The sequence below is a fragment of the Seriola aureovittata genome, chromosome 3 (genome assembly GCF_021018895.1).
Source record: "Seriola aureovittata isolate HTS-2021-v1 ecotype China chromosome 3, ASM2101889v1, whole genome shotgun sequence".
Classification (NCBI taxonomy): Eukaryota; Metazoa; Chordata; class Actinopteri; order Carangiformes; family Carangidae; genus Seriola; species Seriola aureovittata.
Window position 1 is genome coordinate 19,095,837 of NC_079366.1, and position 15,785 is coordinate 19,111,621.

At 37.5% G+C, this 15,785-nt stretch overlaps 1 long non-coding RNA gene across 1 annotated transcript in view; it reads right to left on the reverse strand.

Annotated features, from left to right (window-relative positions):
• The window catches only part of LOC130166580 (uncharacterized), an 87,746-nt gene extending 75,238 nt beyond the window's left edge, over positions 1–12,508 (reverse strand). The window contains exons 1-2 of the long non-coding RNA XR_008827164.1: positions 12,409–12,508; positions 11,831–12,225 (exon numbers count right to left, since the gene is read on the reverse strand). This is a non-coding gene — a long non-coding RNA (uncharacterized LOC130166580). The remainder of the gene's footprint in view (positions 1–11,830; positions 12,226–12,408) is intronic.
• Positions 12,509–15,785: the final 3,277 nt, after the last annotated feature.

Sequence of the window (15,785 nt, forward strand, 5' to 3'; positions counted from 1 at the left end):
TAATGTAATGTATAATAATAATGTACCTTCCTCACTCTCATTATGTGGCCACTGGCTTTTACAGGCTGATCACTTTTTATTTAGTCTTGTATGAAGGCCAGGAGCCTGTGACATTAAAGTGCAGAGCCCTTCAATTGATCTCTCCCGTCAGAGATACCATTACTTTTCAAGGTTGCATGTCACCTACTTGTGGTCTTACTATTGATTTAGAATCCACTTGAAGCTCGAAGTGATGAGTTTTAAGTGAGCTGTATAAGCTTTACTTGAATGAACCTGGACTTTGGTGGATTAAAAATCTGAAAAATAAACAAAAGCAGGTAAGTTTTTAGCTGTAAATCATTGATCTTACAAATGTTAAGCTCCTCTACCTTCATGACAAATTTGAACATCAAACTAACCCAGCATAGATAGTATGTCAATAAAGGCAAGCATGTGACTTACAACAAAACCAGTTACATCAATGCATCACCGTAAGCCAGGGGAAGATACGAGAAAGGCACTTTCAGTGTCATATTGACCTTACGTTAATGCAGCATGACTGCAATCGTTAACAAGCTCTACAGAAAAAGAATTCGATGCAGGCTCTAATTTCCAAAACGGACAGTAACATGACAGTCGAGTGGGCGTGTGCAAGTGAAAGTTGTGTGCGTAGGAGGTTTATACTTTCAATAAATCTGCCCCCATCTACAACCAGTTTGTACCTGTGGGGCTAATTAAAGGAATGACTGTACTTTGATCAAGGGGGGGTTAGACCATACATCAGATACAATGCACTATGAGAGGTGGTGAAAGGCCTTATTGCTGTGTCGAGGCAGAGGAAAAATGGTGAAGCTCAAAGCATATCGTGGGAGGAAAGGAGGAAAGGTTGTTTGTTACATAAAGTATAAGTTTCCATATACATATTAGATATTTTTTATATATTACTTTTCCTTATCCGATTTGAGGGTCGAAGGACAGAGGGTGTTGTGCGCTGTACAGTAAAACTGCACAGTAAAACTCCTTGGGGCAAATTAGTGATCGTGATACAGGGCTATTTAAATAAAATTTGACTTGGCTTGACTTTACTTATTTAGCATGCATTTGGAGATTTATTCCCTCTTGGTCTGAGAGCTGCTTTTCTGTGTGTTCATTAAATTTAGACATTAACAAGAATACTTACCTATAATACTCAAAGAGATTAGTGTCATGAATAATTTTTAAATCCATTCATAATAATATTATAGTTTGAATTTATTATTTTTATCACTACCTTTAAATAACAAAATTAAAGCAGAATGATAAAACAATTTATTGGTATGGCGAGAGTTTTTCTTAATTGCATTGCTGCCAACTTCAGCCTAACGCTGCAATTGATTTCTGGTTCTCTTCACACACTTCCCATTATAGACACACACAGACACACATCTCTGTCTTTGTGAGGACCGTCATTGATATAATGCATTCCCTAGCCCCTTACCCTAACTTTAACCATCACCACTAAATGATTAAGCCCAATCTGGTTAAGAGTAGGGTTAATACTACCCTTAACCCTATACCCAAGTCTTAACCCTCAAATGGTCCATTGAAGGTGTGTCCCAAAGTAACAACCTGCAAAATGTCCTAATTTTCCAAAAACATCCTCACTCCCAAGCACTAAAATTCAAATTGGTCCTCATGAAGACAGATAGAAAAGTGTACTCACGCACACAGAACACAGCTATTGTAGTTAAAGTATGAATCATTTAAGAGCATAAAGTACACATTCTTCTGCACAGAGAAGAACATTCTCAAGTGTTACCAAATGAGGAGAAATCTGTCTCTGTTAATCATCTCATTCCCTGTGTGAAAATATGGAGAGGTGAACCTTTGACTCCATAATCCGTATAAAGTTTGTACAAGGACACATAAGGTTGATAATTTGTTATATGAAAAACAAAACCTAAGAAGCAGAAAGAGTAAATGATGCCACTGTAAGAGGAAGTGTTCTGCAAATGCACTGGTGTGAGGCAACAGTTGCCCAACTTTGCTACAGTGTCATGTTGAACAGACTGCAGATTCATAATGCTGTAGGGCACCAGTCCAAGCCATCAGGAATATCAATAGTCTATTTTCCTGCATATTTCAATTGCAATTTTTCCAGTACTGCAATCATAAATCTACAAACACAAATCTCATGTCACACTCACTGAGGTCACAGACTTCACTTGAATGAGTATTATAGTTGATATGATGTGGATAAGAATCAACAAGTCCTCCAATTTAAACAACAATATAGGTCGCTCGTCCCCATCCTCTGACAGGACAGAGTGTACCAGCTACAGGTGTACTGGACCTTTGTCGTCATGGTAACAATAATTCGACCCGTGGGCGCCTACCAGCTTCAGGTGTAACAGACCTTTGTCGCCATGGCAACAATAACAAGAAACAAACAGCTGTTTCCTGTATGAAAGTCTGGTGTTTTGCATTTGTATTTTGGTTTGACTCATCCAACCATCCATCCATACATATATCCCAACCTTTCCCCTAACATGAACTCTGTCGATCGATCCTCTTTTGCACCCGTCACAATTACTACATCCCCTAGAAGTCGACCAACAATAAAGCATAACTATGGGTCGCAATAAGCTGCTTGCATAGGCGACTTATGGGCTCCTTTCTTACAGGACGACAGCTTCATAAAAACCCAATACTTTCTCTCTACTTTAGAAACCAACTGTGTGCTTTTGCTGATTGTATGAAGAATTTTGATAACAACAAAATCTTGAGCAATTTGTTTGCTCTTATCCAAACTAGAACACAGGTTTGCTATCTGTGTCATCTATTCTCAAAACTGGGCCTTTGTCTCCAACAATGCACGTGACTATGGAGCAAAAGTTGGCTGATTTACCTTCATCTACCCAAGGGTTGCACAACATGCACAGTAATGAACTGGCAATTAGGTTGAATCTCTAATTAATCCAGTTTAGTGTCGATTGTGATGTAATTTCAATGTTTTTGCTGGCAGCTAACAAAAAGAAAAAAAAAACATGCAATCCAAGTTTCACCTACTTTACCAACCACTGTCAGGGAGAGAGAAGTCTGATTTTATTGAGTAGATGTGTTATAAACAACCAACATGATATTAATGTGTTAATGTTATTGGGAAACTAAATAAAGGAGTTTAGCCAGGAGAGCGTTGAAGCCTCCCTCCTGTGTACAACAAGATATGTATCTATAGGAGGTTTAAGGAGGATGTCTGCAATGTTGTGAGTTTATAACAATAAAAGAACAAAGAAGACAGTCCTGTACAAGGTAATCTTGTCATTGTGATTGAAAGCATGTGTATCCTGTATTAATTACTGTAAGTGTGTATTGTATCAAAGTACTCTCTGTGTAATGTTGATGATGGCTCTTGCTTGGAAGCAATAAATATCTGTGGATAATCTGAATATTGTGTCGCCTGGTATATGAGTACCAACTCTCATCAGCACTAGCCAAGATTGATGTTCAGTTTCCCCTACAAATTTCCAAGTGCAATGGATTTCCAAATCTTTAGTTTTCAGGCAGTGTGATTCAGGTGCATGCTCTTCATCACAGTGAACTGCACCAACACGACTTGAATATAAAAAAAAAAGAAGACAGATTTAAGTGTTTTATTTATTTTTTTATCACCCTGTGGGCAATGGTCATTTAGAATTATATTTCCTGAATATATTTCTTGTATAGCTATTTATCTGTTTCTGTTGGGAGATTTTCAGGACTGAATAAAACACTGCGCTCTCTGGTGGTAGAGAGGGAGGGAGGTGCATGTTATTTCCATTCCAATTCAGCGAGCAACCACACTGCAGCACAAAGCAGGGGGCAAAGGAGCACAGAGAGGTCGAGGAGCAGAGTAGACAGAAATATTAAAGCAAAATATTACCTGTACCTGTATACATCCGTGTGTGTGTGTGTGTGTGTGTGTGTGTGTGTGTGTGTGTGTGTGTGTGGCAATAAAAAGTGCTTTTGTAATGCATGACTAATACATTTTTGTCCAACAATGTAGTCAGAGAAACTGCAGATGGTGTCTGCATGAGGGGATTCCAGAGGTGTATGACAGTGACTGACATTAACCCCTCCCTGCCAACTGCACAAGTAACATGTTTAAGAGCTTCACTTCCTTTCAAGTCAGCTATAAAGTCCTTCATGAAAATGACATTACATGACAAGAGACAGTCATTCAATCCACTAGTGCCCTCTCCTTGAAAGGGGGGATTATTTGAACTGTAGTTAAAATTTAACTCTGCCAATGTCTGTCAGTTTAAAAAGCAAAAGCAGTCTGAGTATTTCCATAGCAACGGTGGTAAAAGTCTGTCACAGCAAAGCAAAATCTCTGAGCTGTCAAAAGATTATTAAAGTATTTAAAGCCTTTCTTATACTACTTTCATACAGGAAAACCCATGTATACCATGCTCTACTGAACACGTATTCAACCCAAGTTGAGCTTATTCATAATCCCCAGTTGTCAACATTCACTCACTCAGACTCAAGTCTGCATCTGTCTGTTCCAGACAAGGCCCTGCTAAACCAATGAATGACAGAATTATGTTTTTGTACATTTGACAAACTTTTTATCCTTAATAGAAACACATGATTACAAAAGAAGAGAAGTGACAAACCAAGTTCAAATATGGCCTATTCTCATTGATCCATTCAGAATAAGTCCATTTTATAGACAAACAATTAACTGATTAATTGAGGAAATAATCTGCATATTAACTGATAATGAAAATAATCAATAATTGCAGCCCTATTCAACACCCAACCTTACTGCATGAACAGGTGGAAAGGGGAAATAATGTCATAGTAACACAAAGCTTGAGCACAGACTTAGCCCACTGTTATACTGAAGCTGTAACCAACTGTACATAAACACTGCGTTATAATTACATATGCATGATTTCACCTCAACACACTGATATAGTATGCGACCAAAATTGACGGCTTGCATTGTTAAGTCTTTCCATTATCTCAACCATCTTTAGTCACTCCCTGTTAACTGTTAAAAAAGGCAAAAATGCCATGAAAATAAACTTTAAAATATTTTACTCTGTTCGCTTTATGAGCAGTCATGTCTGCTGGCAATATATAATATACACAAATTCTTTAATGTCTCTGCTCCAGATGGTGCCTATAAATATCTATTGCTACATTACAGCCAAATTTCATTTATATTTTAGGCTATATTAGCATTTACAGTTTTTCCACTCTATGCATTTTGCAGCAGTGACCAGCCACTGCTTCTGAATCTTACAAAATGTCAAGAAGTCTACATAACTACATGACCTTGCAGAGAGCTTTAGGTTTGAACCAAAGAATACAGGAAGTAGAGACACACCCATGCATCCATGCACAAACCCAATCAGGTCGGATGTCTATGATCTATGCACCTGACGAAAGGCAAAGAGGAGAAATAAGAGGAAAATACAGAGAAGCTAAAATTTCGAAAAAAAGATACACAGGTTCACTAAGCTCCCATGCTAAGAATCATTAGCAAAGGAGTGTAAAAAACATTCAGCTACAGCTACTCGTCATAACTGGTGTTGAGCATCACTTTTGGTGGATAAAACAACAAATGTCACAGTCCCAAATTTTGCCCGGGTGGTGGGGGGGTTCCACTGATGCTGAATCAAATCCCAGGGGAAACACTGATGTAGTAGTGGATAGTTGCCACAAATCCTACAGTCTTGATCTGGTATCAATTCAATTAGGATGGTGAGAGAAAAAGCATGAAAGACAGAGAATTTATAAGAGATCAGTTGGTCAACAACATATCAATCACTCAGCCTTGGGCACCATAGCAAAGTGCTATACACTCTCTTTTGTTTGATGACCCCAATTTACCTCTGTCACCTCTTGTCCCTGCTGACCCAAACAAGGCTAAAAAGAAAGCTATGTTTTCAGGTTTTCATTTTGTCCATCAGCACAATTCTATTGCTGTGGAGGCAGGGAGCAAATGGCGGGGGGTGTCCTGTTTACAGCTACCTCTTCCATCTTGATGTTCTATCCAGTACAGCAGGTTTGGCAGCACTACAGTGAGCACATTAGTGCATGGTTGTGAAGAAACCCCATGTTATCTCCTCTTTGCTGACAGACACAGAGAGCAGCGGAATACGTGTTGGCTCGTTTTTACTGGACACCTATCATCAAGAAGCTTTTTGTTACATTATAAAAAATGTACAATACATTGCACCATCTCTAGGTTGTAAAATTTTAACAGCACTCATTCCCTCTACAAAGAACACTGCAATACGAGAGGCTGGTCTGGAGAAAGCTATACTGTAGTTACACCTGCCTTTTTGACAAGGCTGTGGTGCAGAGGCAAATATCAATTTCAGTTTTTTGCAGCAGTGTTGACGTTCCTAATTTGTTGTGGAGGCTAGTAAGATACAGTTAGTGGAGGAGCCGAGGGCAAGATAGGTAAAAGCATTTAATATAATTGCATTATCCATTCTAGTCATACATGCTCAGATATTAAACTTTAGGAGCCTCTGTATGTGCAGAGAGGACAGTAAATAATTTAGATTAAAAACTAAAAGGTTCACTTCATAAAATGCAGGTTGTTGAAATCCACTCCACTGTCTAGGGGCCCGGGACTGCCAGGATTGCTGCAGGCCCTCAATCACTTGGTACATGATTATCAGGTGATAATATACTCAAACAGGATCATTCCAGAGATTATGCTAGTAGATTAAGAGTACATGCTGTCCACTGGGGCCCTCAGTAGATTTTTTTCTACAGGGTCCCCTTACAGACCCTGTTTGACCCTGAAGCAGGGGTCTACAAGTATTTTGAAGACTTGATGGTGACTTGCATTCCTTGTACTCCTCCTAATATGTTTTTATTTAAACTCAGTACTACGGCTGCCCCTTAATAGTCAACCAAAGGTTTTGATTGGTCAGTTGGTCACAGGGAAACTCCACAGAAACTGGCAAGAGTCAGTCAGTCAAAGACCATTTACATGTCCTTACAATTACTAGACAGTAACCAAGTGTCTTAGGTTCACCTAACTGGGCACATTTAGTAATAAAATACTAAATATTTAGAGACTCTGACAACAACTCCTGCCTTACAGCAGGCGTGCGGGAACTCTTAGGGCACACACTACCTCTTACAGTAATTACATTCTAGTATGTCGGGCAGGAAATCCAAAGTTGGGGACCATTTCAAGAGGGTAAAAGACAACACCAATTAAGATGACATGCAAACTCTGCCAGCAAACATCCGCCTATCATTTGTCAACCTCAAACAACGCCTGTCATTTTAAGTGAATTGTAAGTAGCCTAACATTAGCAGCTTAGCATGACCTCTTGCTCTAATGTTCTCCTAGCTGATTGTTCCAACACATAAAGAATCATTTGCGCTTTTTCTGGTGTCGTTAACAGACGGGCCGATTTGTGCACACACTTGTAAAATTTATATTTCAAACTCTCATTATTAAGGTTTCATTTCTTTGTAATGTAACACAGTGTTAGCAATATTACTTATAACATTCTTTCTCAGTCCTGGGTTCAAACCATTTTCTGATGCCCCTAAAAATATATAATTTTTTTTTTTTTTTAATAAAAAGGGGTAGTCCTACTCAGTACATTTTTCACACTGTAACTTTCACCCTTGCTATTTCTTATCATATCAATGTTTCTTACTTTGGATAATTATTATGTCACTTTTATTGTGACTGTATTATACCTACTGAATTGTCCTTGAACACAAACTGAATCTCAGTCCAGGGCTAAATGCAATCAGTATAATGTAGAATACCAACTATTCACTTTAATCCAGAACCAGGACATGTATATGAGTAGCCTTCCCTATCTCTCCACATGATCAATGAGAAACGATGCAACCTTTAGAAAGGTCACACTTCATCTTACAATTCTTTAACTGATGCATTCTTAAGATGAGAATATATGCATCTTCTTTGCTCAATAACAGTGTCTCATCCCAAGCATGAAATAAAATTCAAATCAATGTGTAAACTCATTCATGTAAATTGACAATGACGAATCAATTTGTCATTTTTAATTTTGAATCAATTCGTCACTGTCAATTTCACTGATATAGCCTAGAATGCTCTTATATGGGACTTCTCATAATAATGAAATATTGTAGCTTCTTGTTATATTGAAATACTAACTTATTTTTGTAATGATAAAGTTAACTGTTAAAATTAAATCAGTCTACATACCTTAAAGTTCCTCTCCAGACTTGTTTTAAACTATTTAAAAATACTCCTTATTGGGAAATCTGTATCAGGCCTTGTGCCCCACTCACCACCGCTGCTTGCACTAGTTTGAAAGGTGAAAGAGCATTGACTATCAAGACGGTTAGCAGAGGAAACTTCGGAGAGACTCACATCTGAGCCTCAGTCAGACCCAAACTCAGATGAAGAGTTGTGTGTGTAATCAGCAACTAGTAGCATATCAAAACGGTTAGCGTAATTAGCATCTTTTATTTGTTTACGTTGTTTGTTAGCTCGTAACTGGCATCGGCCGACACAGTATTAGTGGTTGTGCTAATGTTAACACTCGTTCTCTTTACTGACAAGATTTTTGGTTTATTTTGCCCGACTCTCGTCCCTTCAAGTTGATAGGATTGGTCCCTTTGGTTATATGACATATGAATCACTGGATGTCTGAATCCATTTTTGTCAGTTATGGAATTGACTGTTTATTTCGCTCATGATATGTCTTACCAAAAACATGGTCCTTGTTAACAAGATCATGTTAACAGAAAAATGGTCATGTTAAAAACATGACAGGAACTAAGAAAATATAAAATAAAAAATATTTTCTCAATGCATCTTTTTTTGTCAATTACAAATTCAGACACTTTTTCTCACTGTATGATCAAATCAATACTACCAGAATTGTTAATATCCCTCATTTAAAAAGGTCAAATTAATATAATTCCATGAGAATTCTATCAACAACAATGTCTTTTTAGGTTAAGGTATAATGTTTGGTCACTTACATGTATTAACTAGGTATTTAAGAAGCATTTATTTTTCTAATGTTATGTATATTGTTCACAGACCAAAATTACAATTTATAATGCATAATGTAATAAAATTTGTTCTCTACTACTATAATATTATATCTTTAATGTCCCATGGTTTCGTTTCACAGCAACAACAAGCATGCAGAAAATCATGGTTACACAAAAACAAAACAATGGTAATCAAAAAACACATCACCAGTAGGCAAAGGCAATGTAACAAAGTGAGCTAAAAGAGAGGATTCAACGGATGTTGATTTTGTCTGCCTAAATACCTTGCTGTGTTTTGCAAACAAAGACTATATGCTCTGCTTGGTTAGCCTTAGTATCAAATGCTGATAATCTATGAAATGGATTCCAGGCTTAGAAATGGTTGTTCACAGCAGCTCTGTGATGCACTGATATGGTTGTGTTTTAGTTGAGTGTGTTTCCACTCTGTTCTCTTATTACCTTCTGTCTGTACAAACTGTGTAAACATTTCCCAAATCTCACCAAGTATAGCCTTTCACAGAGGGCGATCCACCATGCTGCAGACTGTATTGGGCTTTAAATAAAATTGTGGAGGGGATGTCACTAAAATGACTGAACTGATGGGTGGTTTTGAGGAGGACGGAGGAGGGGGGTGTCGATGGCTGGTGGCTGATGTGGTGTGCATTCATAAATACACTTAATGGCTTGTTTTATGAACAGCAGTGATTCATTCTCCTTTTTTCCCTGTTCTTTTCTTGAGACTGATTGGTTTTGAAAGATTGAGACGATAATGCTGTGAGATACAAATGAGGAGGCTGTGAAAAATCTCATTTGAAAAAGCAAGGGGAAGCGTAGCCTTGTAAACAAAATTCTATTTCACATTGTTAAAAGGTAATTTGTCTCCATCGTGCCTGGCAGAGCCTTCATAAATAAAACAGTGCACATTGCAGGTGAGCACTCCTTCTTTCTTTTGTTTTTTTCTCTACTTTTTCTTTTGTTCGCTCTACTACTTGCATGCAAATTAGACATGTAAAGTAGAATGGAACATAAGAATGAAAAAAATTAAAAGGTAAAGTCAGTGGCTACACTATAGTGCCCTATGAAATTCTTTTGCATACACCAATAATCTGTAAGAAGTGTAAAAGCAGCTCAATAGAGCAATTCTGTAACTACTAGTGGGACAGAAAGAAGAAGAAAAACTCACAATAATTAGCATTTAGCTTATAAAGTTATTAGTTATTAAATGTTCCAGTTTCCTTGCATCAAGTAGACAAAAATAACCTGGCAATCCTGTTGGATTTCTCTTTCTCACCACCCACTGAATGCAAATCCAATATTCTAGAGCTGAAGCGATTAGTCAATTGACTGATTAGTTGATCAACAAAGAAGTACTCAAAAACAATTTTGATGGTTTATTAATAATCCATGTCATATTTCAAACCAATTTCTTTTACCACTTTTTAAACTGGATATCTTTGAAACCAATTTGAGTAGATCACAACTGTGACAGCATTTAACTTTTTTCTGAACCAGTTAATTGAGAAAATAATTGACACATTAGTTAGTCATGAAAATAATTGTTAGCTATACATTATATACTGTAATTTTTAACTGTGGTTTGATCCGCTGATTCCTGAGATAATTATCTGGTTCTCTGGCTTGGTAAATGTCGCCATCTGAATAAAAAGAAAATTAGTCCTTCTATATGCACAGTAGTTTCAGAGATGGGCACTGGTTCTGAAAGGTATGTTATACGAGTGAGGTAATGTGACCATACAATAGGTTGCACTCCAAGTAGTCAGTTTTTAGACTCATAGAGGTATTGAGATTATATGAATTATAAAAATCATATCATGATCTTTTTAGCACACAATCACGATGCAGCATTTGCACCATTTAAATGACGATGCAAGATAGAAGCCTTTCTATTTTTAGAGATGTTTGATGAAAACACGAGAATCTAAATCTGAGTATTACAACAATTACATAATATAAATAAATAATAAAACTGACAAAAATGTTACAGCCACATGTTCAGCCAAAGTACAAAATAAACCAAGAAAGCATGAACTACAAAGGATTGGAGTAACTACTATATGTGTCAGTCATCAAAAGCAGGCCTCTCACTTTTACCAGCGTGGCAAATGACAAAAGGATGCTACAGCCCTCATATCTCCACGTTGAGTACAGACGGAAACACACCCAGACTCACGATATATAAACACAGCTATGAACAGAAAACTGGATTTACATTAATTCTAGAAGCTGACAACAGACATGCTCTCACATTTGCTCTCAGACCAGCTACAGTACATACAACAACAGCAGCAGCAGGTGATACCACCATAACCCTTCAAGGACATTCCTTTAGGGCTGCAACGATTAGTCAAGGGAAAGGAAATTAATCTGCAACTATTTAGATGATGATTGGTTGTTTCGGTCACTTCTCAAGCCGGAATGTGAAAACATTTGCTGATTTTAGCTTATCAAATGTGAGAATTTGCTTATTTTCTTTGATACATGATAGTTTAATCTTTTTCTTCAGTTTTGGACTGACGGACAGACAAATCGAGCTATTGGGAAATGTCACCTTGGACTCTGGAGAGGCTCTGGAGAGATTGTGAACAGGCGTTTTTCACTACGTATTGACATTTCATAGACAAAATGAATAATCAATGTAATGGAGAACATAACTGGCAGATAAGGAACAGCTACTACATTCTCTACTAACAACATTTATGGGACACTCCTAATTCATGTAAGTCCAGCATCAGCCAACACTCAAATTAAGCACCTTATGCTCTAAGTTTATGAAATGCAAGTCAACAAACAACAGCAATAGCAAACAAATACAAAATGTTCTTACCTTCTGAAGTTACTCTGTCTTGTTTTCCTCACAAGAACCTCTTGATCCTAATTTTACAGTGGATGAGTCTGATTGTGCAGGAAATTACTTCAGGTGTATCAGGAACATCAGTCACTGTTGGTCTCAATTAATTTAATGAGCAGACATCTAGAAAAGGCTCCTGCCAGTTTCCTCCTGTTTAGGGACTGTTGTTGAGAAGTTGCCCCTGTTCAATATGCTTCTATCCAAAGTCCATTCATTAACTTGGCTAAGTGCTGCTACCTTAGCTCCTTGGTCCGAGGGCGCTTAAAGATGAGCGTCGCATCCATGACGTCGGCCACAGGTTTCTGAAGAGCAGTTTCGAAACTCAGAGTGGGCTGCTCCGCCGTCAGTGCCCGACTCCATCTGACTCCTGGCTAATCCAAAAATGCAAAGACGGAAGACAGGTTCCCGTTAGCATTATTAGCACAGCTGGGCGTCTTGCTTGAGAGCTAACCCAAGGCTAATTCATTTGCTAGCTAATTAGCTAGTTAACAGGCTAAGCTAACAAGCCAGGTGCAGACACCATACCTGCTAATTAGTTAGCTAATTTCACTCACCTCAAAGTACAGGAGAACAGACTTCCTCACGTTCTGTTAGTCAATGAACCGCACCGCAAGCCATATTATGGGTCCAATTCAATTTGCATGAAAAATCACCCAAAAGGCACCAACACGCCGAGGTCACGTTCAGTGTTAAGGTGATGCAGACCAGGGAGCTTAGCTGTGACGCCACTCAAAACGGCCACGCCCTCAATATTCAGAATTTAGGCCTTAATAAGGTTTAAATGAGTGAGTTATAGAAATGCATGTAAACCCCAATGTAAACTTCCCACAGCCTAACAGGTGACATCTGTAAATAGCTGAATTTGTCTTTCTCTCAGTACAAAAACGTTCAGTTCAAAGTTATTTCATTGTATTGTAAACTAGCACGTTTTACATTTTTGTTTGATCAAAATACTTGCAGATTAATTTTGGTTCAATCAGTTTATTTATTAATCAACGAACAGCTCTAAACATATCCAAATCTAAATATTTACAAATATTTTAACAAAATCATCACATTAAGACTCAAAGATTAAATTGTTGCCGTATCACTCTGTCATTAATATCTATTGATTGTTGACTGTACATATGACAGAGATGTACTGAAAATGTGGGGAAAATAATTATTATTAATGAATCAATAACTTTAACTTCATGTAGGACTACAAAAGTCAAACTAGCTATAAAAATGTCACGTCATAAAAATTTCTATTAAGATAAATGAACATCTCTCTGACAGTATCAACAATTAAAAATGATTCATTTAATAAATATGGTATTATGGATGTGGAGTATTGTCTTGGACTGCACTGCATTAAAAGACAGATTTAATTTCTGGTAACTTACTGGTGCCCAAGCAAGGGTTGAAACCAATGGTGTGTTGGCATTTTTAAGAATGGAGGAACACTAGCAAAAATGTTAATTAACAATTTATTATTGTCACATTTGTTAAATATGTTGGGTAGATACCAATATCCATTCATCAGTAGTCAGCCTACTACAGTACAGGTACAATTGACTAAAACACATCATCGCAGCAAGAGTAGGTGAACTGCACATTTCCGGAGTTTCCTCTGTTGAGACGAAAGCACAGTCTTTAAACAATGAACATCCATGAAAAGCAGGAACATTTTTATTGTGTTACCTCAATAGCTGAGGATTGAGTCTGTGATTGAACTGATAACAGCCCTAAAACAAGATAAGAAACAGATATCTGAACTTGTGATATTGTTGGCTCTTGCCTTAATCAATTGTGATGCAGTTAGCCAGCTGTATCTAGTCAAATGTTTCTCGTGAAAATGACGCAATGCCATCATAAAGACGTGTTTCTGTTGCTAGTCAGAGATTTCTTTTTTAGCCACAGCAGAGGCAACATAACGAGGGAGGTCAGAAGTGAAACACTTCCAGCAACAGTATGAAGGAGGACTTGCACCACAATGTCTTCACAAGAGAAGATGTTACTCATTCTTGCATTCTTGCTGTATTTTAATTATTTTCTAATAATCCATTCAACATGATTTGTGTCAACATTTCATATATTTCAATGTCATATATAGTATAATAATATATCGGCCACAAGGGACATGTCTGGAGAGTGAGTCCCTTTATTTGTGCTGTTTTAAGGATATTTATTTGATAATACTTTGGTACTTTTTCTTAAGTGGCATTTTTAATGCATGACCTTTACTTGTGATTAAATATTTTTACATGGTTGTATGGTATTTAAAAGAATGTGAATACTTCTTCCACCAGGGAGGACGTTCTGGGGTTTGAATGTTCTGTCTGTTTGGAGGCATTGCTGTGCAGAGTCTGCATGTTCTTCCCATGTCTGCCTGTCTTGGAAATCATCTGGGTGTTGCGGTTTCTTCCAGCAAACCTCCTATGATACTCCAAATTTCCCATAGGTCTGAACAGTGTGTGTGATGGACCACAGCTGTTAAATACTCTTTACAGAGATCTCTAGGCATTTTAGAAAACATTCATTCCTCAATGGGAATTCAGAGATGTTGTAGATAATGTAATTGACGACCCACCTCCAGAAAATCATAAAAAGCAATGAACTCCTCATTTACAGTGGGGGCGATGAAGAAAATGGGCAAAGGTTGCTTCTATCACCATAACATTCAATCAAGAACAGCAGAGTGTCATATTTTTCATATATCTCATATTAATTTTTACCACATGGAATGAATCAGTAAGAGATATTATTCCTCTTGCCCTTCATTCACAAAAAGCAGCTATCACTGGGAGTAGGTTAATTAAATCAGCAAAAACATTGCCACTGTCCTTTAAACACAAAGCACATAAATGCTGTTCTGTCCTATCAATGTATGAGTACCATATTTCCTTATGCTTTTATGGATATTGTATTTTTGATACTGTAGTAATAGTGGTATGGACAGCTGTATCCGGTGAAAACACAAAAGCAGAATTTTCCGATCAGTCGGCCCACCCCTTATGGGATTTGCTTGTCTCAAAGCAGCAAGGCACAGGCTTAGCTGCTTTGAGACAAGCAATGAAAAACTGTATAATAAGGAAATTAAACACAAACCATCACAATATGATGCTGGGGTTTTGTTGTATTATTGTGAAAGCTCATCAATGTTTCACCATTCCACTCCTCTCATCGATATTAATATTCTTGGCTACAAATACTGTCTTCAAAATGAAATGTCATTAGAAAACGGTAATTGTGCCTCAACTGATGTTTTTGCTGTTTTTTGTTTTTTTTTTAGGGTTATTTAGGTCTAAAGTAAAACTCACTAAACAAAACAACAAAACAGCAAAGTGCCTCATACTCAGAGTGTGTTGGATTTCGCTTTTACTGGAAAGCCGCTGTGGGCTCACATTTACAATATATGATCACATTCACAAATGGCAGGTTATTTAAAGCAGCTGTAATCAATACTGTTATTATGACATTGTATCAAGTCACAATGTGAAAACATTGTCACAGTGTGAAAAGAATTGCTGATGGTTATGAACCAAGAATTATCACCTGAATTTGCAGCTCTGCTCAGCTTTACGGAGCTTTATAGTGATTTTCAACTTTACTGTTAAGGTGCACTCTCACTGCTGTCAAAGTGTTGTTTTCCTCCACGGCAGGTGGCTGTTTTCAGTGTAAAAGCTGAGTCAGTGAACACAGTGTTGCATTTAGCAGCTAAAGAGCCAGAAATCTCCCCCAGGAGTGAGTAAAGACTAAAAACAGACCTAGAACAGAGTTGGGTTGAAATTCACCAGGTGACCAGAAACACGACTCACAAGTTCACCATATCAGCTTAAATGAAGATGATATGTCAGTGTTTTGTTCAAAATGTGTTTCCACTGCCCCAAAGCAGGTTTAAGAAAAGTTCATATTTTCTCTGTCATATCAAAAAATTCACCTAGGCAGA